The sequence below is a fragment of the Haliotis rubra genome, unplaced genomic scaffold, assembly GCF_003918875.1.
Source record: "Haliotis rubra isolate DU_JTF1 unplaced genomic scaffold, ASM391887v1 Scf81, whole genome shotgun sequence".
NCBI classification, from domain to species: Eukaryota; Metazoa; Mollusca; class Gastropoda; order Lepetellida; family Haliotidae; genus Haliotis; species Haliotis rubra.
This window is the reverse complement of record NW_025767535.1, coordinates 2091240-2118825: the sequence shown is the minus strand read 5'-3', so window position 1 is coordinate 2118825 and position 27586 is coordinate 2091240. Positions and strand designations below refer to the sequence as shown.

At 39.3% G+C, this 27586-nt stretch overlaps 1 protein-coding gene across 7 annotated transcripts in view; it reads left to right on the top strand.

Moving 5' to 3' along the window:
• Positions 1-27586, top strand: part of LOC124261806 (5'-AMP-activated protein kinase subunit gamma-1-like) — a 455838-nt gene that overhangs the window by 292733 nt on the left and 135519 nt on the right. Inside the window, exon 1 of one of the 7 annotated variants that reach the window (XM_046696178.1) lies at positions 19484-19593. The exons of the other annotated variants lie outside the window; for them this stretch is intronic. The gene's annotated coding sequence lies outside the window, so the exon portion shown is untranslated. Of the gene's footprint in view, positions 1-19483; positions 19594-27586 lie in introns of those variants that run through there. 7 annotated transcript variants of the gene reach the window in all.

Below are 27586 nucleotides of genomic sequence, written 5' to 3'. Positions count from 1 at the left end.
TTTTTAAATAAACAACATTATTAACATTGGAAAGTCAACTGGACACTGGTACAGCATGATATACAAATTTGCTTGCCCGACAGAAAAACACTGGACTCGGACGTCGGGCAATGGGTTATTTCCACCCCTGATCTACACAACTGGGATACGATGACATGTGTCCACCAAGTCAGCAAGTCTGACCACCCCCTTGTTACTTGCCTCTTATGACAGCAAGGTTTACTGAAGATCAATTCTAACCCGGACCTTCACTGGTCACACACTGAGTCAAACAACAGGAATACATATAGCAAGACTTTCCATCAAAATAATTACCTCTGCAAACATCTCATCAATAAATCTTCAGTTTACCAAAGTTCTTGATGGTCATGTTTTCTTGAGTCGCCTGAAACACGTCATTAGTGTGTCTGGAGACAGAAGAACTCATAGATTTGTCTTGGACAAATTCCTTAGGAGGTAATAATGGTGGGAAGATGGTAACAAGATATTGGATATTTGATAATGGAACTGTTTGTAGAGGAACGTCTATGAATCTTGTTTCAAGAACTGCAGTGTTTATTACTGTAGAGAGTGATTGGGTGGCTTTGTCGTTAAAGTGTTTGCTTGGCACACCGAGGGTTCATTTCTCCACATGAGTATGTGTGACGCTTATTGTCCCCCGCCGCCGCAACGCGGAACAGGGGACATTGTATTCAGCAGTACATACGGACTGTGAACTGTTGTACTCAATGTCTTCAAACTTGGTGACAGCCTACTTTAGGGGATTATGCAGACACCAGTCGATTTGTGTGACCGTGACCTTATTTTCAAGGTCACCACAACACTTTGAACTCTTTTCAAACTCTTGTTAATATGATATCTCATGAACTGTTGTACTCAATGTCTTCAAACTTGGTGACAGCCTACATTAGGGGATTATGCAGACACCAGTTTATTTGGGTGACCTTGACCTTATCTTCAAGGTCACCACAACACTTTGAACTCTTTTCAAACTCTTGTTAATGCGATATCTCATGAACTGTTGTACCCAATTATGTCGACAGCCTACATTGGGTGATTATGCAGACATCAGTCATTTCAGGCATCTTGTATGTGACCAAAAAATAAAAAGTAGTAAATATGTTATAAATATTCCATTCTTCTTTAGCGGCGGATGAAATTGCCATATTAGTGGCAAACACTTGTTGGTGGTGTCCCTCACGTGGTGCCATAATGTTGTTCAACAAATGATAAATGTCATGTAAAATATACTCCCTGCAGAGAGCAGAGATGAAAATGAGTGAGTGAGTTTAGTTTTACGCCACTTTTGGCAATATTCTGTGACACCAGAAATGGGCTTCACACATTGTAGCCTTGTGGGGAATTGAACCTGGGTCTTAGGCATGACGGGCAAATGCTTTAACCACTAGGCTACCCCACCACACCTCAACAGCAGAGATGAAAAAGACTTTAAGGAAATATTAATTTGATTATGAAAAAAAATGTTTTTGTAACTCTTTAATTTGAAAAAATGTACTTTTACATTTTTTAAATATGCTGAACACATTTCTTTTATTTTGTCTGGCTATCTAGACTTGCCAATTACCAAGATATGGGACCTGAAATGATTGCATAATTGGCTTTATCCAGCCTTGGCGCAAGTCTTGATCAGGAATCTGTCTGAACTGAGAAATGACAAAGCAACTCAATTACATGTCACAGCTAGAGATCAAACACCATTATTTCTATCTTCTGAAGTTTCTTTCCCAAACCATTGCTTTCATATCAGATATCGAGACGTGAAATTGATTTAGAACCTTGACAGCCATATTGATTTGGCAATATGGTCACAAACACTGAAAATTAACAGGTCCTTTCCTTTTTTAATCTTCACATTGCTCGGGTTCAGCTTAATTTAGTTCTTAATTATTCAATTATGCAGTTTAGCAGAACTTAGCTTGGCTTGTGTATTTGATGGACTTCTTGGACGGATGAGATGCCATTTAGAACAGACCAATGTGGATCAGTTCCCTTTCATCCAGTAGTTGTAGCTCTAAGATGCCTTAAACTCCCAGACTTAACACATAGAATTAGCTTGACAGTAACATAGCTTGCTGGAACAGGGTCCAAGTTGGTGACCTGGCTGATGGATGGTCAACAATGATCATGCTGTCAACGCTTGTATTCCTGACTTTATGGATTTACAGGTCACTGTGACATAGCTGATTTACAGGTCACTGTGACATACATGATTTACAGGACACTGTGACATAGGCGATTTACAGGACACTGTGACATAGACGATTTACTGGGCACTGTATAGCTGGAATTTTGCATATATTCTGCTACAACATTCACTGAATCATAATCTGCTGGTGTCTTGTACAGATTATGGTATTACAGAATATTGGAATGAGGCCTTTTTAAAGTGTTCATACGAACACTGTTATGAAATGGTTGTCACAGAAAGCACATATTCCTGAATACATGGTGGTCATGATTGGATAACATACTGAGAACATTGAGTGGTGAGTGCAGTTATTCCTGTACTCTGTCTCACAGTCCCTGAACCGCTTTATTTTCCCTTATGAACAGTCCTTTCTGCAACGCCAAAGCCCTAAATGAACATTTCTTTAGATTCAGGGTCTGTTGTCATTTGCATAACACTAACTCGCTTCAGGGCTCTGAATCTCCCATGTGACTGGGGCTCCATTTCAGTTTAAGAGGAATTATTTGTTTCTATCAAAATTATATATATTCAGAGACCAAGCATTAGTCTCTAATTCTAGCTATAAGCAGCAAGTCAGTGGGTGCTAAGAAAATAAAAAATTGTCTAATTCCTTGTATATCTGCTTCCATGGTAGTTTTACATCCTCTGTGTTATCTGCTTGATGAACATGTGTTGATGAACAAAAGTGAACCCTGAAATTATCATAGGTTCATTATTTGTGGCTCCATGCCCAATCAGCCATGTACTGAAGCTGCAGGGTTGCATGGATCTTGTTCTACTTCTACGAACGACAGGTGCATCGAGAGCGTAGTCATAAGGCTGCAGTTTGCTCGCCTTCAGCTAGAGAAAAACCTCTGTGCTTGTAGAGTTTACAAAATTGGTAAACATCTAAAAAATGCATCACTTTTAGGCTTTCCTTTCATACCAAGGGGGCGGACGGGTAGCCTAATGATTAAAGCGTCCACTTGTCACGCCACAGACACATTGTGTGAAGCCCATTTCTGGTGTCCCCCCGCTGTGATATTGCTGGAATATTGCTAAAAGTGGCGTAAAACCATACTCACTCACTCTTTCTTACCAAGTTGACATGCAGGACACATATATACATGCAAACACAAGCTCATGCCTTGACTGGACACTCCTTGGAAGATGTATAAGGGAGTTCCACTGGGGAGTTCCACTAGGGGGCTCCTGGGTGTGTATGAAGTCAGAGTTGCCAATGGTGCCAACTGATTTCAGTTTGGATCCAAGTAAGCCATGCTTAATGCTAGAACCAAGGAGTTAGTTTTAGTTTTATGACATTTATAGCAATATTCCAGCAATATCACGGCCTGGAACACCAGAAATGGGCTTCACACATTGTATCCATGTGGACCCGGGTCATAAAGAGCTGAGAGGGATTGAGCCAATGAATTAGTGGTACATAAACTTGGTGACCTCTGCGACTGTTTGTGTAGCGTCATGCCCCATGGAATGGATAATTGTTCATGCTATCAGCCGTGGCATTCCTGTTCCAGACTTCTTGTTTACAAGATGCCGAGGCAATGTCAAAATATTGCTGATTGGCAAAATTTGCAGGATACCTATTTGCTGACCTATTGTTTAAACTGACTTAGCAATCTTCCATTGCTCATGATGTTGAGTGAGTGTTAGTTTTACGCCGCTTTTAGCAATATTCCAGCAATATCTCGGCGGGGAACGCCAGAAATGGGCGTCACACATTCTACCCATGTGATTAATTGAACCCAGGTCTTTGGCGTGATGAGCAAACGCTTTAACCACTAGGCCACCCCACCGCCACCAGGTGAAGTCCATACAGCATGGACTTAAAGGACAAATTCTCTGTGGCACCACAGCTATTGTCTAAACACAGCAAGGTTGAGTTTTTGTTGATGACAATGATATTCTGATCATGTCCAGCTGAAGACTTGAATGCTAACATTAGTTAAGACCTACCCAAATTTACAAAAACAAAGTGTTACAATCTGTATGTCAACTTAGGTTATTTGACACCTGCTTAATCAGGTTGCTTGCAGGAAGTTTCCAAAAGTCATCTGTCAGTTTAATAACATTAAATGATATACATTACAGCGGGCTATAGAGACTTTCAAGGACAGTCTCATGATTAATTGTGTTTTCAAGCAAGCAGCAATGTTAGGTTTCTTCCTGTGCATGATGAGCTCTCTGGGGATTCAGCCAAGTCTTCAGGATTATCAGTGTATTGATCTCGGACATGAAGCTTAATAGATGTAGTTTCTCTTTCACCTTAATGTCGATTAATTTCTAATGTCATGAATGAAGAAAGATGACTTATCAATGCACTTTGAACACATTGTCAATAAATTGACACATGTTTTTCTTCTCCATTTTATTTATTCTTGCAAACTCGTGCCTTTTGTGATTTTTTAATTTTTTATTACTGTATTTCTGTAGTGTAGAATAAATGGTTCAATGTTTGTAAACAGGAACTGTCATGCTTTCAGGCTGTTTGCTAAGTTTACTTTTAACAATGTACAAGTGCTGTCATCTTTTTAGACCTGATCTTTCAATTTTCAGCAATTTAGCCCACTTTATGCCATTCTCAAAGCAGTTTCTCGTAAATTAAGTGAGATTTGCCACTCGATATTGAATGCTGGATGACGCCAGTAAGTGACAATAACGCAAGAGAGGAGGAATCGCCAGCTTTCAGTATTTGCAGAGGATTGGGCCTCGGAAGTAAGGGTCTTTTATTGAGGAGTGAAGGATCTTATAGGCGGTCTATTGATCTGTTTCCAGCATTGAGCTTGCTCCCTCAGATACACAGGACTTTCACCAGAGGTTGTGTGATGGGCCATGAAGACGATGTCATGTGGCGTGTAGTGATGAGATGACTTAGATATATAATGTCTGAACGGAGTGATTGAATGCTTGCAATGTATGCTAGTGGTTAAAGTGTTTGATTTTGTGGTGAAAGCTTTGATTGTGTGGTGAAAGCTGTGATTGCACTTATTCTAGTTTCCTGCTGGGATATTGCTCTGGTAACACCATAAGCAGCTTATAGGTTTGTGGTAGAGTGCACCCTGCTCATCTTTGAAGGAGAGTTGTTGGTGCTTCTTTGGGGAAATGATGGACCAGTTGTAAGGCTGATGAATTTGATGTGAAGAGTTATGTCCCTTAGGCATGGCAGGAAGCTGCGATGGAGGGTTTACCAGTGTTAAACTACATCTAGATACAATTTTCATAGTTTCTGTAACCACTTTAATGCCTGGAGAGAGGCTGTAACTTTGGGATTTGATTTGATGAGTACTTGATCATTGCATGATCTTGAACTTATTTCAATTTCTGAATTTAAAGACCCTTGCTTTTTTGCCGACTTGCCACAGCAAAGCAGTTTGCTCATTTGAATCACGCTGTGGATACCCCTCTGTGACATCATGTAATGTCTGGCGGTGGGGTAGCCAAGTGGTCAAAGTGTTTGCTCGTCATGATTATGACCAGGGTTTGATTCCCTACATGGGTAAAATGTGCAAAGCCAATTTCTTGTGTCCCCCGCCGTGATATTGCTGGAATATTGCTAAAAGTGGCGTAAAACAAAACTCACTCATGTAATGTCCACAACTACAGATTTCACTGTTACACAGTTCCTGCTGTGTGTATCTCAGAACCTATACCGTCCTGGGACTATTTTCAATCTCCACCTTCACCTTGTAGTGAGTGAGTGAGTTCAGTTTTACGCCCCTTTTAACAATATTCCAGCTATATCATGGCGGGGGACACCAGAAATGGGCTTCACACATTGTACCCATGTGGGGAATCGAACCCAGGTCTTCGGCGTGACGAGCGAATGCTGTAACCACTAGGCTACCCTACCCGGCCCTTCACCTTGTAATTATTGTGATGTGTAAAACTTAGACATTGTCAATAATTGATCATTGCTGTGACATTGATTCTCACTTTAAAATGAAACAGCATATGATCAGAGTGCCATCTTGTAATAGACGTGCCAGGGATGCCAATCCTCATCCCCGTTTATATGTAGTTTTATAATGGGGAGGATGCTTCTAGTTCAACCCATCCATGAAGATCCGGGTTAGAATTGATCTTCAGTAATCCATGCTTGTCTTAAGAGGTGACTAACGGGATCGGGTGGTCAGACTCACTGCCTTGGTCCTTGATGTTTTCCGCAGTAGTGTTTAATCTTTGACTCCTTTAACAAACCCGTTAATCTGAAAACTCCAAGTCAAGTTAACTCCGACAAGTCTAAATTTCTTTATGTTCCTTATGAATCTGTACCATTTCACAGAATTTTATAATTTTCATATTAGGGGTGGAGGGGTAGCCCAGTGGTTAAAGCGTTTGCTCGTCATACCGAAGGTCTGGGTTCGACTCCCTACATGGGTACAATGTGTGAAGCCCATTTCTGGTGTCCCCCGCTGTGATATTGCTGGAATATTGCTAAAAGGGACGTGAAAACTCACTCACTCACTCACTTTTCATATTACTATGGTTGTCAGTCCATGATGGTTTGCTGTTGTGATGTTAAAGAATCAGGTTTTCTTTAACTGGTTTTGAAGTGGTATAGGTTAGAGGTGAGGTGAAATTGGGTTTAACGTCGTACTTGACAATATTTCGCTCATATGACGAGGTATAGGTTAGAACACAATTTGACAAAACAAAAGTATATCTATTAAATATTTTCATTTCAAAGACCCAATGTTCAGCTACTTAAAACTAGTGGTGGTCCGATTAATTGAAATAATCGAAGATTGGTCGCAGTGACTAAACGACCAAGCAATCGAACATGTTTTCTCATAATCGAACACGACCAATCTTTGAACACTTGTTTGCATTAACAATATTTTTCACAAGGCTGGTTTTGTCTGTGTCATTAAATTTACATTTCATAAGCACTACTTATACAAGCTCGTTCCAAGTCATGATTGAATTTATCTTAAAGAATCCAGGAAATATGTGTTCCTAACATACTAATCATCATTTAAATATGCACAATTTGCAAATGGACTTTATGCAATTTACAAAAACAAAACAAATTACTACATGTTTTTTCTTTATTTTTGTGTGCATTAACACAAATAACAGGAACATTTGAATTAATTTCCAAAATATGTCACCATCTTTACAACTTTAAATGAATTCTATATCTTACCATAGTCTCCTCATATATTATTTCCATGTCATTATACCACATGATTTCTAAAAAATTGTTATAATGTACATCATTTAAATATGCAAAATTTGCAAATGGACTTTATGCAATTTACAAAAACAAAACACAAATTACTACATGTTTTTTTGGGGTTTTTTGTGTGCATTAATACAAATAACAGGAACATTTGATAAATGACGCTAACCAATTATTTTTCGATGATTGATCGGTTGTAATGGACCAATCATCAATTATTAGATTTTAACCAATTCCCAACACTACTTACAACATGTTGAATGGGTTAAACGGTTAAATGAGACCTGAATATCGTCCAGATTATGTTGAGAATCGATGTTGTACTAGAACACCAGTTATGGCGCCAACATGCACATGCATCCGAGGCGGATGACTCACACATGCTCTGTGTGTTGCTGAGCCTAATCTAACTTTAGTGGTGTGAGACGGAGACGCTACAGCAGGGAATCCTAGCGAGGCTTCCACAACAGCGTGGACACTACTGTCTTCAGGATAGATATCGCGTATTGCTCTTGTGGTGGAGTAAGGGACGTAGCGTCAGATACTGAGGACGTTTTCTTGAAGCATAATAGACCTGCAGTGATGGAACTGATTCGTTCGCTCAGGTAGTGATAATGTGCGTTTGACATATCGTGTGGTATTTGTAATATCAATGCTCGTATTTTCTGCAATACCCGATCCTTCATGCTCCAAGCACACGGATCAAAAACGTTTATGGCATGTGCTTGTCATGTAGTGTGGTATGTAAATAGTACAACTCCAATATTGTGGAATACTCGACTTTATGCTTGAAGCTTGCAGATTAAATAAGTTTCGAGAAGTATTTATGTACGGTAGTAATGTCAGATAGTCAGAACATGAGTTAATGTAATTGAAAATATATCTGTGTAAATAGTTGATAAATAATGATGAATATTGATATATATGAATATTGAACTAAATATTGTTTGTGTATGTGAGTTATGTTTTACCTGTGTTATTGATGTATGCTACTCAGAGAAGTTTAAGAGCACCTGTTGTTTCATATTAAGGGCTGTAGCGATGCATCGAATATCGATGGATTGCAATTGTTGAGTCTCTGATAGCAATTAATTGATGGTAGAAACAAAAAACTATCGATAGTATGTGCGACTATCGATAGTTTAGTAACGGATTTCGGTTGATAAAAGCACAGCGAAAAATACAGGATGTTTGGGTGCAGACTTGCAGCTTCATTGAGTTTGTGTTTTAACTGTTTACTTGATCTGGGTTTCAAGTTACCTGTCAGTTATTTAAAGATACTGAAACTACTTCAACTTGTTTTTATTTCATGTTAACTTTACAATAATGTGGGAAATGACTTCAAATGAGACAATTCAAGGATAAGAAAAACTATAACAATAGTATTGCAAGAGCTGGTCGCTATAGTTTCCCCCTCAATAGTCAGCCCTTTTCATATTACTGTAGAGTCAAAACAAAACAAAAAAGTAAATCAAATAAAGTGAAATTAAGATTGTGTATCCTCATACTTTTACCTTGCCAATTGAACATTTAAACCTCAGAATTTTATTATCGCTATTATTGATTTTTATATTTTATTTTATATTGATATTATTACAAAGGGGTACGCGCAGTAGTTGGAACAGTGAAACAAATGCGTGATGTGCGTGATGAGCGTTAACTACCATAGAAGCCAACCTTTCTTGTTCTCGGGGTTTCCTTTAATGTGCATACCCCCCTGTAATACAAACCAATAGCGATTTGAAACTATGATCGTTTGTTAAACAACCTTTATCCTAAGTTGAATAAAATTCTGAGATTAGCAATGTTCAATTAGCAAGGTTAAGTTATGAGGATTTGCAATCTTAATTTCACTTTATTTGATTTTCTTTTTTGTTTGAGGTGAAATTCATTGGTACGTTTTCACTGCAAACAGCTATGCCCTGCCCAGTTACTAGGGTATTTTGAAAGATGGGGTGTTCTGTTTCTTCTTGATTTGTTTATCTCATGTAAAATGTTATATAAATTATGGGGTGATGAGGCAGCCAAGTGGTTGAGGTGTTTGCTTGTTTTACTTAAGGTCTGAGTTTGATTCCAATGTGTACAATATGTGAAGCGGTTTCTTGTATCATCACCATGATATTGTTTGAATATTGTCTGTAACCCAGCTCACTCAGTCATCATACATCACATCACATGTTTATTATGTATTACGGTTAGAGGGGCAGTGGGGTAGCCTAATGGTTAAAATGTTGGCTCATCACGCCGAAGACCCGGGTTCGAATCCCCACATGGGCACAATGTGTGAAGCCCATTTCTGGTGTCCCCTGCCGTGATGTTGTTTGAATATTGCTAAAAGCGGCGTAAAACCAAACTCAGTCAGTCAGTCAGTATTACGGTTAGATCATGTAACTTCAAATAACAAATTAAGAACATACAGATTGGTCAAGTCATCTATAAAACTTGAAAATTATCTATTTCATTGTAAAAACAAAGCTCATCAATCACATTTTTCAAAACTACGGTTCATCATAAACTCAAAATTGAAACTGGAAGATATACAAAACCTGCAACCCCGTTAGAACAACGTCTCTGTGAAATGTGCTGTGTCTTAGACGATGAGCAACACCATATAATATCATGTACCAAGTATAGCGAAGAAAGGGAATCACTTATACACACAATGCTTTATTATGAATTTACTACACTCTCAAAAAAAGAACAATTCCTAATAATTTTCACGAACAGAAGTCCTGAATTAATTTCCAAAATATGTCACCATCTTTACAACTTTAAATTACTTCTATATCTTACCATAGTCTCCTCATATATTATTTCCATGTCATTATACCACATGATTTCTAAAAAATTGTTATAATGTACATCATTTATGTGTGAAATGTATCTATATTTCTTGTACCTGCTGTGTTTAATATGTAGCTTACAGAATATTGTCACTGTTTCTTCGTGGAATGCTATTCAATAAATATCTTATCTTATGTTTTGGGCGGTAGGGTAGCCTTGTGGTTAAAGCATTCGCTTGACACGCCAAAGACCCAGGCCCGATTCCCCACATGGGTACAATGTGTGAAGCCCATTTCTGGTCTTCCCCGCTGTGATATTGCTGGAATAGCGCTAAACGCAGCATAAAACCTCGCTCACTCACTCACTCACTCACTCACTCACTCACTCACTCACTCACTCACTCACTTCAATATGTTTCTTAAGGGTATTCTTCTGTTGATGGTTTGACTCCTGTCAACTCTCTTTATGTAAGGCAATCTGCTCTGTAAGGAACAGTGTTCACACTAATTAACTTCTAGTTTGTTTACAGATGTCTTTTTAAGCCGTCAATATCAATATTTTTAACTTTCTCAAGATGCAGAAATCCTTCTGAGAATTCTTTTCATCTTGGAACTTGGCGTCTAACATTATCGCATCTACTCCAGCGTTGTCTTCAGACGAATGCTTTCATGCTGGAGCCATATCTGGTTGTTACTCATCAGAAGTTGTAATCTAGGCCTTTCTTTTGTGGTTAATTACCGCGGGATTGACATCCGCTGGTCCTGCCTGCTGCTGTCGATGGGGGTGCAGTCTTCTCCATGTCAGATTTAGACAGCTATGGCAGTTAAAAAAGACCAACAAGATTGCAGCTAAGCCCATCTGCTGACGGCATGCTTATTGTTTGTGATAGCGTGATATCGGAACATGCGATCTCGACCTGGGGGCTGTGCTCCAGGTGGTATCAGGACATTCAATCTTTACCTGTGGGTGGGTTGAAAGGGAGAGGATATCTTAACATGCTGTACCTACCTTGGGGGTGGGATAGAGCAGCTTAACATCCTCAGGGCATTGCCCTATAGGTGTGAACATAGGTCACGTCAGGTCAGGTCAAGTCAGGTCATATGATTACTGTTTTAATCAATTGGAAATTACATTAATCAATTTAGCACTCCATATTTAATTTCATCATATCTGATCAAAGAAAAATTACTAATATAATTGAAGTAAATATTGTCCATACATATTTTGTGTTGATATTATCTGATGTTTAGTGTGTATATATATTTTTTGTTTTGCTGTTCTTGTTAAAATTATATGCTTTGTTTCTTTGATTTCAGGTGAGTACCAAATTTGTGGCAGATAACTATGTGGATATTTTACTGGTTGATGGTAGTGGACAGTGTACGGTAAGATTGTTGATGCTGGGTTTGGAGCTATGACCAGAAATGAGTTTTGTGTGGCATACATCTAACTTCATGGAATTGCTGGTTTTGTACTGTTGTAACAGTATTGTGGAGACGTAAACCGAGTGGAATGGTATGGAGGCCATTACAAGTTGTATGGAGACAGTTCCAAGTGTCAAGACATATCCATATTTATATCTCTGCAACATGGAGAGGCACACAGTGGAATCAACAAGTGTTGACCACTCAACATAAATGCTTAAACCGATATCAAGCGTTTGAAGAAAGGATTGAAAAATTCATTCACCCATAACTAGGATGATTTTACAGATGTCTGGGAGAATCCTTTGACCATATGACCATATAAGCATGTGTATATTTTGTCAGAAGAAATTTGCAGGGGGGGAATTTAGAGGGACCAGATGGTATCTCATTCCCTCACATCCTTCCCCAACCTTTTCTCTCCCTCTCTCTTACCAGTTGTGCAATTGGGCTTATTTTGCTAACCGTACCCCCAGCCAAACCCAGCCAATGTCTGTATGAGAGAGAGATGTTTGTATGCCATGTCCTTTCATCAAATGTCTCAAGGAACAGTGCATCATTGGACAGGATCAGAGTCTGATCCACATACTTTTAATTTTAACTTTTACTCCATCAACACATGTGAGTGATACACTCTTTCTCTCTCTCTCTCTCTTTCTCCACACACACACACTTACCCTTTTCTAAGTGTTGGATCTCCCTGCTTTACATAAAAGTTTGTAATCCAGTCCTACATCATATACAGACATAAGACAAGATATTATGGATGTCAACTTCTTCTTTATTGTATATACAACGTCATTCACCTGACGAAGGGGCAAGGAATAGAAGAAGTAGACATCCATAACATTTTGTCTTATATTTGAATACCAGCTTCTATATGCCTCTCAAGAACCTCATCATATACAGATATGGTAAATAGAGTCTAGGAATATGTGTATGATGAACAACTTAGTTATTATTCCTGGCTCAGGACAAACACGTACAAGCAGGAAGTATGGTTTATAACTTGATTTCTTTCCATTTTGCTTTCATACATGATCTAATTATCTCTACACTGCTCTTGATAAATTGACTAATTGTGTAGCAACAAAGCGAACATTTGCGTATTTTCATCCCTGGAGGGAATAATAGAGGATTGTACATGGCGAGGAACTCATGATAACACTCATCATATCCCCCTGGGTATTGAAGATGTTTGTGGTCTGTGTCAGCTGACACTTAAGCTGTCTCAGTATTTATTCTTGGATTATACATGTGTCACTCTGTCTGCCATGGTTATAGATAGAGGGGTGGGACAGGGAGATACACTTATAGCTATTGAATTAATGCATCTGTTTTTGCTTACACGATGAGTATCTTTCTGAAGTTTTTGGGGAAGGATGCATTTAAACCTGAAACATATACTTGCCTGTATATTAATAACATATTAGGACTCCTGTGTTGTCTGAATTCTGAACATTGAGATAAATTAATAAAGTGAGTTGAGTCAACAGGCTTGTAAGAATTAGCATCCATGGAAAACAATATCAATAAAGTCAGCGCCCAGGGTGTAAATATGGTTATTTGTATCTAGTTATCTGTTATCTATAGCTGTAATACTGCTGGCTCTGTCTTGAAACAACCTCTATTCCCACTCTCAGTTGAGTTGGGTGTGCCAACATACTTGGTAGCATATACAAGATGGAAGTATCAGTTTGGTGGCCTTTGTAGTGGAGGCGAGGACATAATTATCAGTGCTGTGGTGAAACAATATTATCTTTTTAATTTGAATGGATGATGGATGGATGGATTTTTTATGCTGAAGGGGTGTGTGCTGGGAATACACTCCCCCTCCCAAACTTTCTCATGTTTTTACAGACGGCTTATATGCGATTCTGAGATATGTTTTGGGCTACTCTCCATCATGTTGTGTGAATCTACCCACAGAATCCTTCATCCTCCTTTGAAAGTGTTCATTTCAAAATCTTTGACCCACTCTTGTAAACCTTGACTATAAATTGCCAGGACTGCCTATAGGGTAGACTTACGCTTAGTCTCTGAATATATATAATTTTGACAGGAACGAATAATTCTTTTTAAACTGAAACTAGCCCCAATGTGATGGAGATTCGGTACCTGAGGAAATCTAGACTTTCTTCATATAGGACTTTAACTTTGCAGAAAGGGCAAGGTTGAAGGGAAAATAATGTGGTTCAGGAACTGTGAGAAAGACTACTACAGGGCAGTAAAATGACTCCCTTCAGTTATACAGGTGTTACATAATCAAGAGGTCCAGGTAGCTCCCATCTTCATCACCTGATGCTGCATTCTCTTTGTCTTCAGGCAGTTTGTGGTTGCAATTATCAGAGGTAGGCATATTGTAGTGTCACCTGGGGTAATAAGATATCATCAGTGGGACTAAATTATCCCAGCTCTCTGGCTGAGGTCACACTGACCTGGAGTCAATGTAGTGTGTAGCAGTGAATGAGAGTTCCACTGGAGTGATTACTATACCACACTGGAGCATCTCTGAGTCTTCTTGGTCTAGACATGTATATCACAAAGGTACGTGTGTCTTTTTCAAGCTGGTGTCTGCACAGTTAGCCATTAGTCTAGACTCACATCTAGTCTCTGAAATGAACATATTTTATAGAAAACTAACAGTTACTAAATTATAATCATAAAAATGTAATAAAATGGAGCCCAGAGACTTTATTAATTTCCGGAAACTGGAAATCTAGACTTGCCACATCATCTAGACCTGTTTGGACTTTCTTGGATATATTTGTTTCAGGATCTGTATCACAGACTACCATTAGTCTGAAGCCAGACTCAAGTAAATTCCTGTTTGGTCAAGTAACTTAAGCCTGTAAAAGTCCAATAATAACATAAAGATTTGTAGGAAATGATGCTTTTAGCCACGTTTCGGCTGGTAGGCTAATGTTCTGGGCATCCACTACCCCAGTGGGATGTGGGTTAGAATAGGTTCACAGTCATGGTAGTAACTAGACTAACGCTTAGTCTCTGAATATATATAATTTTGATAGTAACAAACAAGCCCATTTATATTGAAAAGGAGCCCCAGGGAGACCAGAGATTCAGAATCTGAACCTGAGGAAATCTAGACTTGCTTTATTTAGGGCTTTAGCACTGCAGACAGGGCTTGGCAGTAGGGAAATTAATGTGGTTCAGGGACTGTGAGACAGACTAGGTAGTAACCTGCTAATCAACTTATATTGATCCATAGTCTGCTGTACAGACCCTGAAGCAAATATATCCAAGAAAGCCCACGCAAGTCTAGAAAATGTGGCAAGTCTAGATTTCCTCTGCTTCAGAAAGTCTCAGGGCTCCTTTTCATTATATTTTATTTTTGTTTTACTATGAATTTTTTCAGTAAAATATGTTCATTCAGAGACTAGTTGTTAGTCTAAATACTCCACTGGGTTTGTCATCTGGGGTCCTGGCAACCTCTGCTTATTGAAAGAGGCAATTAAATGAATAGGGGATCAGACACCACGTTTCAATGTCGTGTCATCCCATTTGTGTTGATTGATGCTCATTATTATTATTATCTTTTATTTACATAGTGGCATCATGTCACTGGTGTTGGGGTAGCCTATTAAAAAATAGAAAAATAATTAAAAGGAGCCCTGAGATGTTCTGAAACTGTGGAAATCTAGACTTGTGTACATCATAATAAGCTTGACCACCCGATCCCGTTAGTCGCCACTTACGACAAGCATGGGTTGCTGAAGATCAATTCTAACCCTGGATCTTCATGGGTCAATGCTTGAAGTGATTGTATGGATGATGAGACTTGAACGTCCCTGAACCACCAGGACAAAGTCCTAGAGTTGTGTCCCTTCAATATGCAAGGATCTGATTCTGGTGAGTTGAAATACCAGATTCCATTGAATATGGTTCTTTGTAGCCAAACTATACCATTGCACAATTTTCTTTTCGGATTGGTAAATACCTTCAAACCTACTTCACTTTGCACTCTCTGATAAATGCCATGAGCCCAAAGCATTAATCCTGTAAAATATGATTTGCCTGCTGCGGTCAGCTTATAAATCAGTTCATATTATTGCAGTAAAACCTACTGAAACATATGGAAAGAGCAAAGTGTGAGGTCAGCTCAAATATTTTCACACAGACTTACTTTGTGCTTTCTCCGTATACCAAGCTCAGCTGCTGTAATGTCACCGAGATAATGTAAGTCACTCTCAATCCATCTCAATTACTTACGTCTGACACCACCATCTCTGGCAGTGGACTTCTCATCCTACTTTCATCATTGGGTTTAGCAGGATGAGCCTAGAAATGAGCTTCTTATTCACACAGCTCAATGCTCTGACATTTACTGTCTGATATGAAATACTTTCATAGATCATCTGTCCAGAAAGCAGTAGTACCGAGTTGGTCTGGTGTCAATATTTTCAAGACACTCCACCATATGCCTGAATTATAGTTTGGAGTTGAACAAAAAACATACTCAAACTGTATTTGCGACAAGATGAGGATATGAACCGTTCAAGTAATGACGGAAACAAATGAATAATTTGCGTGAAAAGGCCTGTCAGCTTTTTATGCCGAGAGATTTGATACTCTGAAAATAACAGAAAATATCAGCATCCATATCCTCATTTCGGATTTTCAAGGTCACTGAAGGTTCGAGATAAGTAGGTTCTCCTCCTTCCTGTTCTTTGAGGAAAGAAGCTTCCATGGCCTAGTAGGTAGGGCGTCTGCCCAGTGGCTGAAGAAGGTCAGTGGTTTGATTCCCGTTGGTTTGATCCCTAGTTGCATCATGGCAAAAGATGTTAAAAGATCGTCCTTGTTGTTGCCCTGCCTGCTTCCTGGTCTCAGTCGGATAAACAAAGAATCGTCTGATCACTATACCAATAGGGTGTTGGTGTAAAACTGTCACCTTTCGCAAGCAGATACAAGCACTGAAACAGATTGATTTCACAGAAAAACAGTTCTTAAATAAACTTAATAAATTATGATGAAAAGGAGCCAAGAGATTTTCTTTGATTTGAGAAATTCCTGAAACTGCAGTACCACATAGGTTTTTTTGGCCATATCTGTTTAAGGGTCTTCATGACAGGCTAACACGTAATTGTTCATGCACTTTGCTTTGTAATGACAATAACCTTGTTTCTAAGATGCCTAGCGATTAGAACAATCGAAAAAAAAATACATTATCAGACAATAAAGGTATAGTTTTTTGATGATGTAACAATTGAATGACGTTTTCCCGTCACTGCGCCATTCTAGTGTGCCCCCTGGTAATCGAATTATTTTACATTACGTCACAATGTAAGCGACGTCACGATGCATGTCAGTTGTCATCGCCTCGTACGGCCTCCTACAGTAAACTACACCGTTGCATCCAGTTTCTTGGTTTGCTGTTGCTTCACGCAGCTAACATCACTGGTGGAAACATTACGTTTATGTTTTACGACGGTTAAAATGTGTCATTTCGACTCACATGTTTTCAACGACACGGTAACGTTTTGTAATGTTTACATTCCCACAATGCAATTGTGGAATGTCGCTTGACTACTCAACTTCCTCTGGATGTACTGATCTAAACTTACGCTGGTAGTAGAAATGCAACGTTCATATTGCCCCATATGGTTTACGTTAATGACAGATGTAATTAAAATAATTCAGAGAAGATATTTAATCCGAACGTAAACTGTCATCAAACTGTTATCATTTGTTTTTTCTGGTAACGTTCATCTTAACATAGGGGCAGACACATCAATAGAACAGCTGGCGCCAGTTAGCCCTGTCGCGAGGATTCTTAATTTAGGACACCGTCGTTTGTTTTCTGCCTTAAATTAATCGTAATTATCTTTAGAAAGTATTAAATTTGGCATCTTAGAAAGAAATACAGTTAAGCCCTACCACCATGTATAGTGTAATAAAACACACTCGCCTGAAGCCCTGAACTATTCGGATGCAAGCCGGGCTTTAACTATAATAGTTCAGGGCAAAAGTGTGTTTTATTACACTATACATGGTGGTAGAGCGAAGTGTATTTCTTAAACAGAACGTTAAACCCCATCTCACAGCAGTTCACCTTGCCTTTGGTAGAAATTAGCTTCAGCTGGAAGAAAGCCTTTTCAAGTAATGATCATGTTGATGATAATTTAATGTGCAATTTACCGAGTCCAAGCACTGGTGTTTCATAGGGACGTTGACATTGATGTCGGAGGTCATTGTGGGTTATAAGGCATTTACGAAAACCTTTGAGAAAGGAATTATTCTTCCCAGGGCAATTACGATGACAAAGTCCATGTTCCCGCCATCTTGATGAAGGTTAACTGGAACGTTTGATAGAATTAGGTTCAGATCAGTGACTGAATTCAGGCTGAATTAGGTTGAGGACAAAGTGAGTTCAGCTTGAATCGTGACAAGAGATGGACTGCAGACAGGATAATGTCAGAACTTGATGTGAAAATGAGTGTTCAGTCAGCAATCAGTGATTTACCATGCAGAATTGCAGACGTGACAGGATCCTGTGATTGCGGGTTTGAATCCCAGATTTGTCTTTATGTCTCTGGGTTTGCCAGCACCAAACCTGAGCTTGTGGGTTCTGCCAACTTGGCAAACATACAACACCATGTTGTTGAAGAATCTGCATCAACAAGGATTCCCCTGGGTACAATCTGTAAAACCTTCTTGTGGTATGTCTGCTGTGATAAGACTAAGTATTGCTAAAAGCAGCATCAAACTCAACTCACTCACTCACTCATGGAAGCTATGGTTGTGTGGTTAGACTCTTCAGATCTTAATTCACATCTCGTGCCTTGAATCTGAACAAGGCTGTTTCTGCTTAGATTTCCATTCGAAGATCATAGCAACCCTAAAATAGCATTTTCAGATTATCTGTTTTACTTATTTTCCATCCTGCAAGATGTACCATGCAGGTAAGCTAAGGTACTTTAAGTCCTACACTAACACTTAGTCCCTGGATATATATCATTTTGATTGTACTAAATAATCTCATTTAAATTGAAAAGGAATCCCTGTGAGATGGGAACTTGAGAACATGAGGAAATCTAGACTTGCTTCATTTAGGGCTTTAGTATTGCAGGGAGGGCTTTAGCATTGCAGTGAGGGCTAGGCAGTAGGGAATATAATGTGGTTCAGGGACTGTGAGACAACCTGGGGATATCTAGACTTGTTTCATTTAGGGCTTTAGTATTGCAGGGAGGGCTAGACAGTAGAGGAGATATAGCAGTTCAGGAACTGTGAGACAGACCATGTAAGTCCCCATGGTCCCAAGCTTGGTGACCAACTTTGGTAGCCAGCGATCTATAGTCCATTTATATAATGCCTTGTTATCTGTAGCCATATCCGTCCGTGGTTATACACTTTTTTTAAATATCAATCTGTGATAAGACTGGTTGTTTTATTGTCCGTTGTAGAAAGGTATTTATTAGTATAAATTCTTTCTGAAACATTGCCAGTGTGACTTTAAATCCTAACCCACTCATTGTTTACTTCAGTGATCAGTAAAAAGTTTTAAGTAGTTTTTAAGATAGACAGAGGTGACTAACTGAAGGCATTGATTTAATGGGCCCCACATTGTCAAGAAATAGATGTTTTAGTTGTGTGACCACAGGGGATATGACGGTTTAACTTCACAAGGATGGTATCTACATCCTTGACTGCTCACTCTAGCAGAGAGATTTAGTGTGCGATTCTTTGTAATGAGAAAGGGGTAATTCACTTCCCTACACAAAAGCTGAATCATTTAAACATTGAATCGTTCCTAGCAGTTGTGTAGCGACATTTGAGTGTCACATGACCCATGACGATCTACCAAGAGTGCATTGACATTACTCCATGCCTCGTAGTGTGTGCCGTCTGCTTGTACAGGCAGTGACTCTTCAGTCAAGGGAGATAGATTTATCACCCTGAAATCTCTACTGGATATCAATACCTATGCGATGGACATAATAACTGGATATTGATGTCTGACCAGCTCCAGCAAACATGTAAGTAACTTTTTACCATTGAAATTTTACCATGTACACAGGTTAACAGATAGCTTGGGGCTGTTGGTTTACTCTATCAATAAAACAGTTAGACAGCTGGGTGTTTTTCACTATTGTCGTAAAGGCTCGGACTGCAAGACTCAGCAAGCCTTTGAGTTATTTATCTTGCCCTGAGGGTGTCTCCAATGCCCTGGAGATATCTCTGTATTCCTTTGAACACCAAAACTCAGTCATTGCTGAAGGGTCTGTATGTCATGTTTTTGAACGAGTTTTGTAGGTTTTTTGGTTTGAAAAGTGTGAAATATTATTGATAAATGTTCAAACAATATGGCAATACTTAGCAGACTGAAATTTGTCTAAAGGACAGCAGGTAGTAAAATATCCTGCTCATGTTGGGGCATCAAAACACACTGGTGGAGACCAAAAACAGGTTTTGTTAGAAATAGTTTTAAGAATAGTTCATTGTGTAAAATGTAATGATAAACCAGACAGATGTTATGGTGCCGATGGGTTGTTTCACCGTACTGGAAAACAGAGAGTCTCTCTGATAGAAAGTGTTTCACCCATACTTGAAAACAGAGAGTCCCTCTGATAGAAAGTGTGAGGCGTGCATTGAATCACAGTATATTGGAGAATGTTGTACTGTTTACCTAGAGCACAAACATGTATTTGTCAGTTAGATGATCCAGTTTGACAGGTTCCTCGCCATGTTGTTGTGCTTGTTTACTTGTATGACGTGCCATGAAGCAGTGCTATATAAACACAGCCTGCACATGTCTTAATGTTTAGGTTTACCATGATGATGTTGTCAGGTCTGTCTCTGTATCAGGGATGGGGGAGCTTCATCAAAGTGGAAAATGTTTAGGACCTGAATAACTTGGGCTCCCTTCATGAGTCAAGCTGACATGCTCTGATATACCTTCCTCACTCATATCACTCACTCACTCACTCACTCGAGGCGGTGGGGAACTAGTGGTTAAACTCACTCACTCAAAGACCTGGGTTCAATCCCCACATGGGTACATTTGTCAGCTCATTTCTGGTGTCCTCCTGATCTTGCTGGAATATTGCACTCACTAAAACCAAACTCACTCACTCACTCACTCACGCTCAATGTTCACCTTCTGTTTGGGTAGCCTAGTGGTTAAAGCGTTCGTTCCTCATGACATTGTTCAATTTCCCACGAGGGTACAATGTGTGAAGCCCATTTCTGGTATCCCCCAACATGATATTGCAGGAATGTTGCTAAAAGTGGCATAGATCCTCACTTGTGGAAATGGAACAGGTCTTTGAACAAATTATTATGAGCATAATTTATAGCTTATATCAATAATAAGAACAATTTGTCACTTATGTAGACTTGTCAGTTACCGGGATAAAGATACTATAACACACTCTTGTTCTGTCTACGAAAACAAATAGATGTTTCAGCCAAATTATTCGATGATTTGATACAGGAAGGCATCTTTTGAAACTATTCTAGGCATACATGATGTACATTAACTGTTAAAGGATGTGATTCAAAAACAGTTTAAATAATTTCCTGGTTATATTTGCAGTCGTTTAGATTTGTGTTGAGGTGGGGTGAATTAAAAAGTTCAGCAAAATTTATTAATATGTGAGAATAGTAAATCAGAAAATAGTTTGTCATTTTTTACATATGCCTACAGTTTAACTTGAATATGTATGAAGGCAATATTTCAGTGAAATATGGGCAGATTAGTTTGACAGGGGGTGATTTAGCAGAGCATGAACCAGGAACTGGGGAAGTGAGGCATCTCCACTGAACCGTGGTCACTCCTGAATTGAGTGCATTACAACCTTAGTGGAAGAGATCCCTGAAGATTAGTTTGGAAAATATTTGTTGCTGGTAATATCTGGTTTTTGGTATTAAAGATATAGTAAAAGCACTGTACAGATATTGTCTCTGAATTAATGCTTCTTCTCTGAAAATGTATGATTTTTTAAAGAAAACATACCCATTCAAACTGATAGGAGTCCCTGGGGCGGATACAGCTTTTTGAGAAAGGGGGGTGCACACTCTTGAAAAAGGGGGGTTCACACTTCATTTTCACCTCAGTTTCAATGGTCATTTAATAAACTTTCAGGACAAAAGGGAGGTGCGCACCCCTGCACCCCCCCTCCGGATCCGCCTGTGAGTCCCAGTGAGATTGGATATTCAGAACTCATGGAAAATCAAAACATTTTTCATGTTTCATTTAGGTGTATTTCATCACTAAGGGCTGGGCAAAATTGATATGATATGGTTCAGGGACTGTGAGAAAGACTATCATCATCTCATAAATCTTACAAAGTCAAGAATGAAAGCCAAGAGGTACCTCATTATCATACACCTGTCATATTGTAAATATACGATTCAAGGAGTTCATAGATTAAACTGTTACATCAAGAAAAGAAAACCCTACAATAACTAGGGGTCTTTGAACTTGAATTTTGACACGGTCTGTATCAGGTGTTTTTTAATTATAGCATTTTTGTTTTTGGGTTAAAGACGTTTTTATGTCAGTGTCACGGTATGTTTTTTATAGCTTTCTGAAATGTGAATATCAGCCATGAGCGTAGACCCCCCTGTTGGGAGCCCCGGTTATTTAACTTTGTTATCAGTCAAGTGTTGACTTTGTACATGCTTCCCCTAGTACGGTATGTCTGGCTCCTCACAGCACTGACCACAAGTACACAGCCTGGCATTGTCCAGTCAGCTGACCGCAGGTAATACATTGTGTCTCACTAACTGGTCACCTTGTACAGGTAATGTTGATTGTAGCATTTGTTGAAATCATTTCTGGATTATACTGTGGTTGTGATGTATTTCCGATTCAGGAAGTTTGATATGTCATGTTGTCTGAAAGTTTAAGCTATTGGTATTCAACATTGGTCCTCCATGTATAGTGCATTGGTGTGTTTCACCTAAATTAACTCTTAGTCTCCTTTTCAATTTAAAAATACTTGTCTATGGATATACAACTTCTTTAATGTAATATGAGCGATGTTTCGGTATAGCTACTAACACCGTTATCAAACAAATGATGATTACATCATTTGCTACACCGAAACGTCACTCATATAACATTAAAGAAGTTGTATGTCCATAGAACTCTCCTTGTTGTTCATCACACCAACTTCTAAATGCCACTCAAGTGTTTCGATCAAGATTATATATTTTCAGACAAGATTATAAATGTTCAGAGACGTAGCATTAGTCTTCTGAGGAGTTGCTGAAGCTATTATCTTATCAAGATGATGATAGGCTTGTCTTGGATTGACCATACCAAACAGTGATCATCGTTTGATAGCTGGAAATAGATCATGATTATTACGGCATGTCAGTATCTGTTATTATGAAAAGATAATAACACCACCCTGTATCTTGTTAAAAATACAGACCTTGTATCTCAGAACATCTATTTGGATGTTTATATTGAAACCTTCAGGGTGTATAATACCACAGTGCACTTTGAACTTCAGGAGGGAGGAGTTTAGAGGTTTGTTTTTCTGAAAACTCATGATAACGGTGGGTCAGATAGGTTGTTCGGCAGTGGTGTAGCCGAGTGGTTAAAGTGTTTGTTCGTCTTGCTGAAGACCCGGGTTTGATTCCCCACATGGGTACAATGTGTGAAGTCCATTTCTGGTGTCCCCGCTGTGATATTGCTGGAATATTGCTAAAAATGGCATAAAACCAAAACTCACTCACTCAGATAGGCTGCTCATTTGTCTAAAATATTCAAAATATATCACCATTATCCATTTAAATTTGACTTGTGTACATACCTGTGAAGGTCCGGGTTAGAATATTGATATTCAGTAAGAGGCGACTAGTCAGGTTGACTTGGTTGACACATGTCATCGTATCCCAATTGCGCAGATTGATGCTCATGCTGTTGATCACTGATTTGTCTGGTCCAGACTCGATTATTTACAGACCGCCACCATATAGCTGGAATATTGCTGAGTGCAGCGTAAATCTAAACTCACTGACTTGTGTACAAATACACATCAAAGTTGCAATACATCAGTTATGTAACAACACTATGTTATTACCAATGTATCCTTTTCAATGGACCCGCCTCTGTGGTGGAGTGGTTAGAGCGTCCGCCCGGAGAGCGGAAGGTCGCGGGTTCAATCCCTGACCGTGTCATACCAAAAGACGTTAAAATATGTTACTTGTTGGTCCCTGCCTGGCGCTCGGCATTAATGGGTACAACAAGGACTGGTCGGCTCGGAGTCAGTATAATGTGTCTGAGTGGGGTATTCATGCTTCACTGCGGCATGGTTTCTCCGTGGGCTAGCACTATAAAACCAGCTTCAGTCTGGGCTAGTACAAGCAGCCGTACATACACATACACACGCATGCACGTCGTCATATGAGCGAAATATTCTCAAGCCCATTTCACCTCACCTCACTTGGGAACATGACACACAAAGAAATTCAATTTGTCACCTGATTACCAATTAATGAAACTTTAAAAAATAAATGTCTGCAGTATGCGTTTGTTAAAAAAATACTCCATGCTCAAGAGACAGTGTTGTAAAAATATATTGAATAAATGAACAACTATTTCGGCACAATGTGAACGAAAACATTCAGTGGCTGAAAACATTATCCAGAGCCTGTGATAAGCAAATAGTGACTCTACTTTTGTCTTCACGCGTTCATGATGTTTAGTGTGTGAGAGCCTCAATATAGTTTGTCAGACTTTGATTGAGAGGTTGTCAAATCCTTATCCGGTAGCTCAACAAGCAACTGGTACTTAAAGCACCTGTCAATATGGCCCAGCCTGTGTTTTACATAACACACACTGGCGGTCACTGATCTGGTTAGAGCTGGTTGTTGTTTCTCGTACAGGTCAGCCTAATGGTTAACACATCTAATCATGCTGAACTCCCAGGTTCGATTCACCCACATGGAACATAGTGTGAAGCCCATTTCTGGTGTCCCTCCCTGTGATATTGATGGAAAAGTGCACTCACTCACTCACTCACTCACTCACTCACTCACTCTACTCTACACTCTACACTCTACACTCTACACTCTACATTCACTCACTCACTCCTACAGAGCCCAGAGCATGTGTTATACAAAACATTCCCTCCATTTCATTCGTGTTCATGCAGCCAAAACTTCTCATTCTTAGCGGGCAGGGGGTAGCCTAGTGGTTAAAGCCTTAGCTCGTCACGCCGAAGACCAGGTTCGAATCCCCACATGGGTACAATGTGTGAAGCCCATTTCTGGTGTCCCCCACCGTGATGTTGCTGGAATATTGCTAAAAGCGCCGTAAAACCAAACTCAGTCAGTCTCATTCTTAGCTCTTCCTACACTTCTGAGTTGAGTAGAATGTTTGGACTTGGGAGAAATGTATAAAAACCAAGATATTTTTGGTGGAGTTGGAATGTCTCGATATTTTGGATATCTAGATATAATTTCATGGTCCCAACAAGCAAAATTACCCTTTTAACTTGATATTTGCAATGAAACTCGATATTCACCTACCTTTCATGGGCACGTATCCCTCTGAACTGAGGTTGTTTCCACACGTTTACACATGGTGCAGCATGAATCAAAGGGATGCGGTAGTGTAAACTAATTAGGGCTAATTGAGTTGAAGGTGTTACTTGTTTGTTATTTAATTAGTATTAATTAAGAAGGAATTAATTAGGAAGTGCTCACTGTTACGACTAACACTACTGATAACGGATTATAGTTTCAAATCAAAACATAATGAGAAGCGTTTTGTTTTCTTTCATAGTGATATTATAAGTTATCACATCGTGTCGAGGGAAATATGGGGTTTTATCGGTCCCCAGTAAGGTTGTATTCCTTACAGCCTTACTCGGGACTGATAAAACCCCATATTTCCCTCGACACGATATGATAATGCATTTATCTAGCTGAATGTTTTTACTAAATCAAAAGAAAACAATATGCATCGAATCGACTTGTTTTTATTTATGTGAGATGCCATGTTGACACCAGCTGATCTATTGACCTCAATGCAGCGCACGTTACTAAAGGCTTGGCGATGCAGCTTTTCTCACTCGCGTGGTCACCGCGGCGTGGCGGGATAATATGACTTTTGTACTCCTTGTTCGCGGATCGTGACGGGTGTACATGGTATTTTATCAAAATAACGTGAACCAATCAAAACTCGACATTCTTACATGAGGCTGGATAAGTGATGATATGGCCTGGTCTGATGTCTTGAACTTGATATTTTTTCTTGGTCCCATCAATACCGAGACAACGGTGCTCGATTCTGTACTCTCAAGATAGATTTCTGGACATTTGATGCTTCTGGTTGGTGGTTCATGGTTAAGTCTGGACCAGGCAATCTGGTGACTGACATAAGCATCAGTCTACACCATTAGGATACAATGTAGCAGCCAGGCTACAAGTCTGGCCAGTCGATGAGTTGCCTCGTGGGTTGCTCGAGTCCTATTCTTCCCCGGACTCAAGTGATTGGTACTTGAGGCTTCCTCCTAATTGTTTGATGAACAGACCAACATATAATCTCAGGAAATATAGATGTGTAAGGTTTCATAATGTTGTACTAGGAAGGAACTCATTTGTATAGAGCTGTGAATGGGTGTGTATTGGAACATAATGGACTTGTGCAAGACACACTCATGGGGCAGGCTACAAGGTATTATATAAACTTTGGTCACTACTAAATATGCTCATGGAAACAAATAAGGGAAGGGAACATATGAAAGTACAGGTTTCTTCACAAGGTATGTATTCCACTGTGAGTGAAATTCTGGAAATAAATAAAAGAACAGTTGTACTTTCATTTCCATGAGAATATATTAATTCCTCTAAGCTGCTATCATCACTCACTCACTCACTCACTTGGAAAATGTCAATATCTTAGTATTGCTGTCTGATGGTCTGTGAAAAGGATTAATACTATTGTTTCTATGTCACCATTAACCAAATACAATTCCAATTTGTATTTTGAAGAAGCATAGATGAATTTACTTTTATTTCAACAATAGCCCACTAAAATGACACCATGTTGTACCAATGAAGAGAATCAGATCCAGGTCTTTGACCTGTTGGGCGAACGCATTAACCACTAAGCTATCCTTCAAACAGGCACTGACCTTTGGAGATATTCCTGGAATACTGGGGGCTGTGAGGTAGCCTAGTGGTTAAAGCGTTTGTTCATCATGCCGAAGACCTGGGTTTGATTCCTCACATGGGTACAATGTGTGAAGCCCATTTCTGGTGTCCACACTTGATATTGCTGGAATATTGCTAAAAGCGGTGTAAAACCAAACTCACTCACTCACACACACGCTGGAATACTGATGCCTAAACACACTCACTTGTCCCTTTCCCAGTGAGCAGAACATCTAATTATACCATTCAGCTTCCCCAAAATTTGAGAAATTATACAGCAAGGTATTTCCATTTAGCTGTCATTTTTTAACCATATGACGAAGACAACCAGTTATGGATGACCTTGGTACCGTTAATGACCTTGATCCCCGTGAGAAACTGGTTCTGTCCGAAAACTGTTGTAAAAGTGTTAATGGATGCTGTTTGCACGGTTCATAAATCTCAAGATATTAAGGGCCGTTTGTAAAAGCAATATCCATTAGCTAAAAGGGCAATAACACTTTCCTGGGTGGTAGAACTAGATATTTTATGCTCATTGAAATGCCTCATGAAAACTAGTCATTTGTACTCGAAAATCGAAAAAAGTATTCGATTAATGCCCGAATGACCCGAAAATTTCATTGACTGACAGATGAACATCATTTCATGAAGACATCAAGATGGATATCTGACATGTCACATGCTGGTAGTGGGGTGGTGTAGCTTAGTGGTTAAAGTGTATGCTCGTCACGCCGAAGACCTGGGTTTGATTCCCCTTAAAGGTATTGTGTGTGAATCCTACTCCTGATGTCCCCGTCATGACATTACTAGAATATTGCTAAAGCTAGCATAAAACCAAACTTGCTCACTCACATG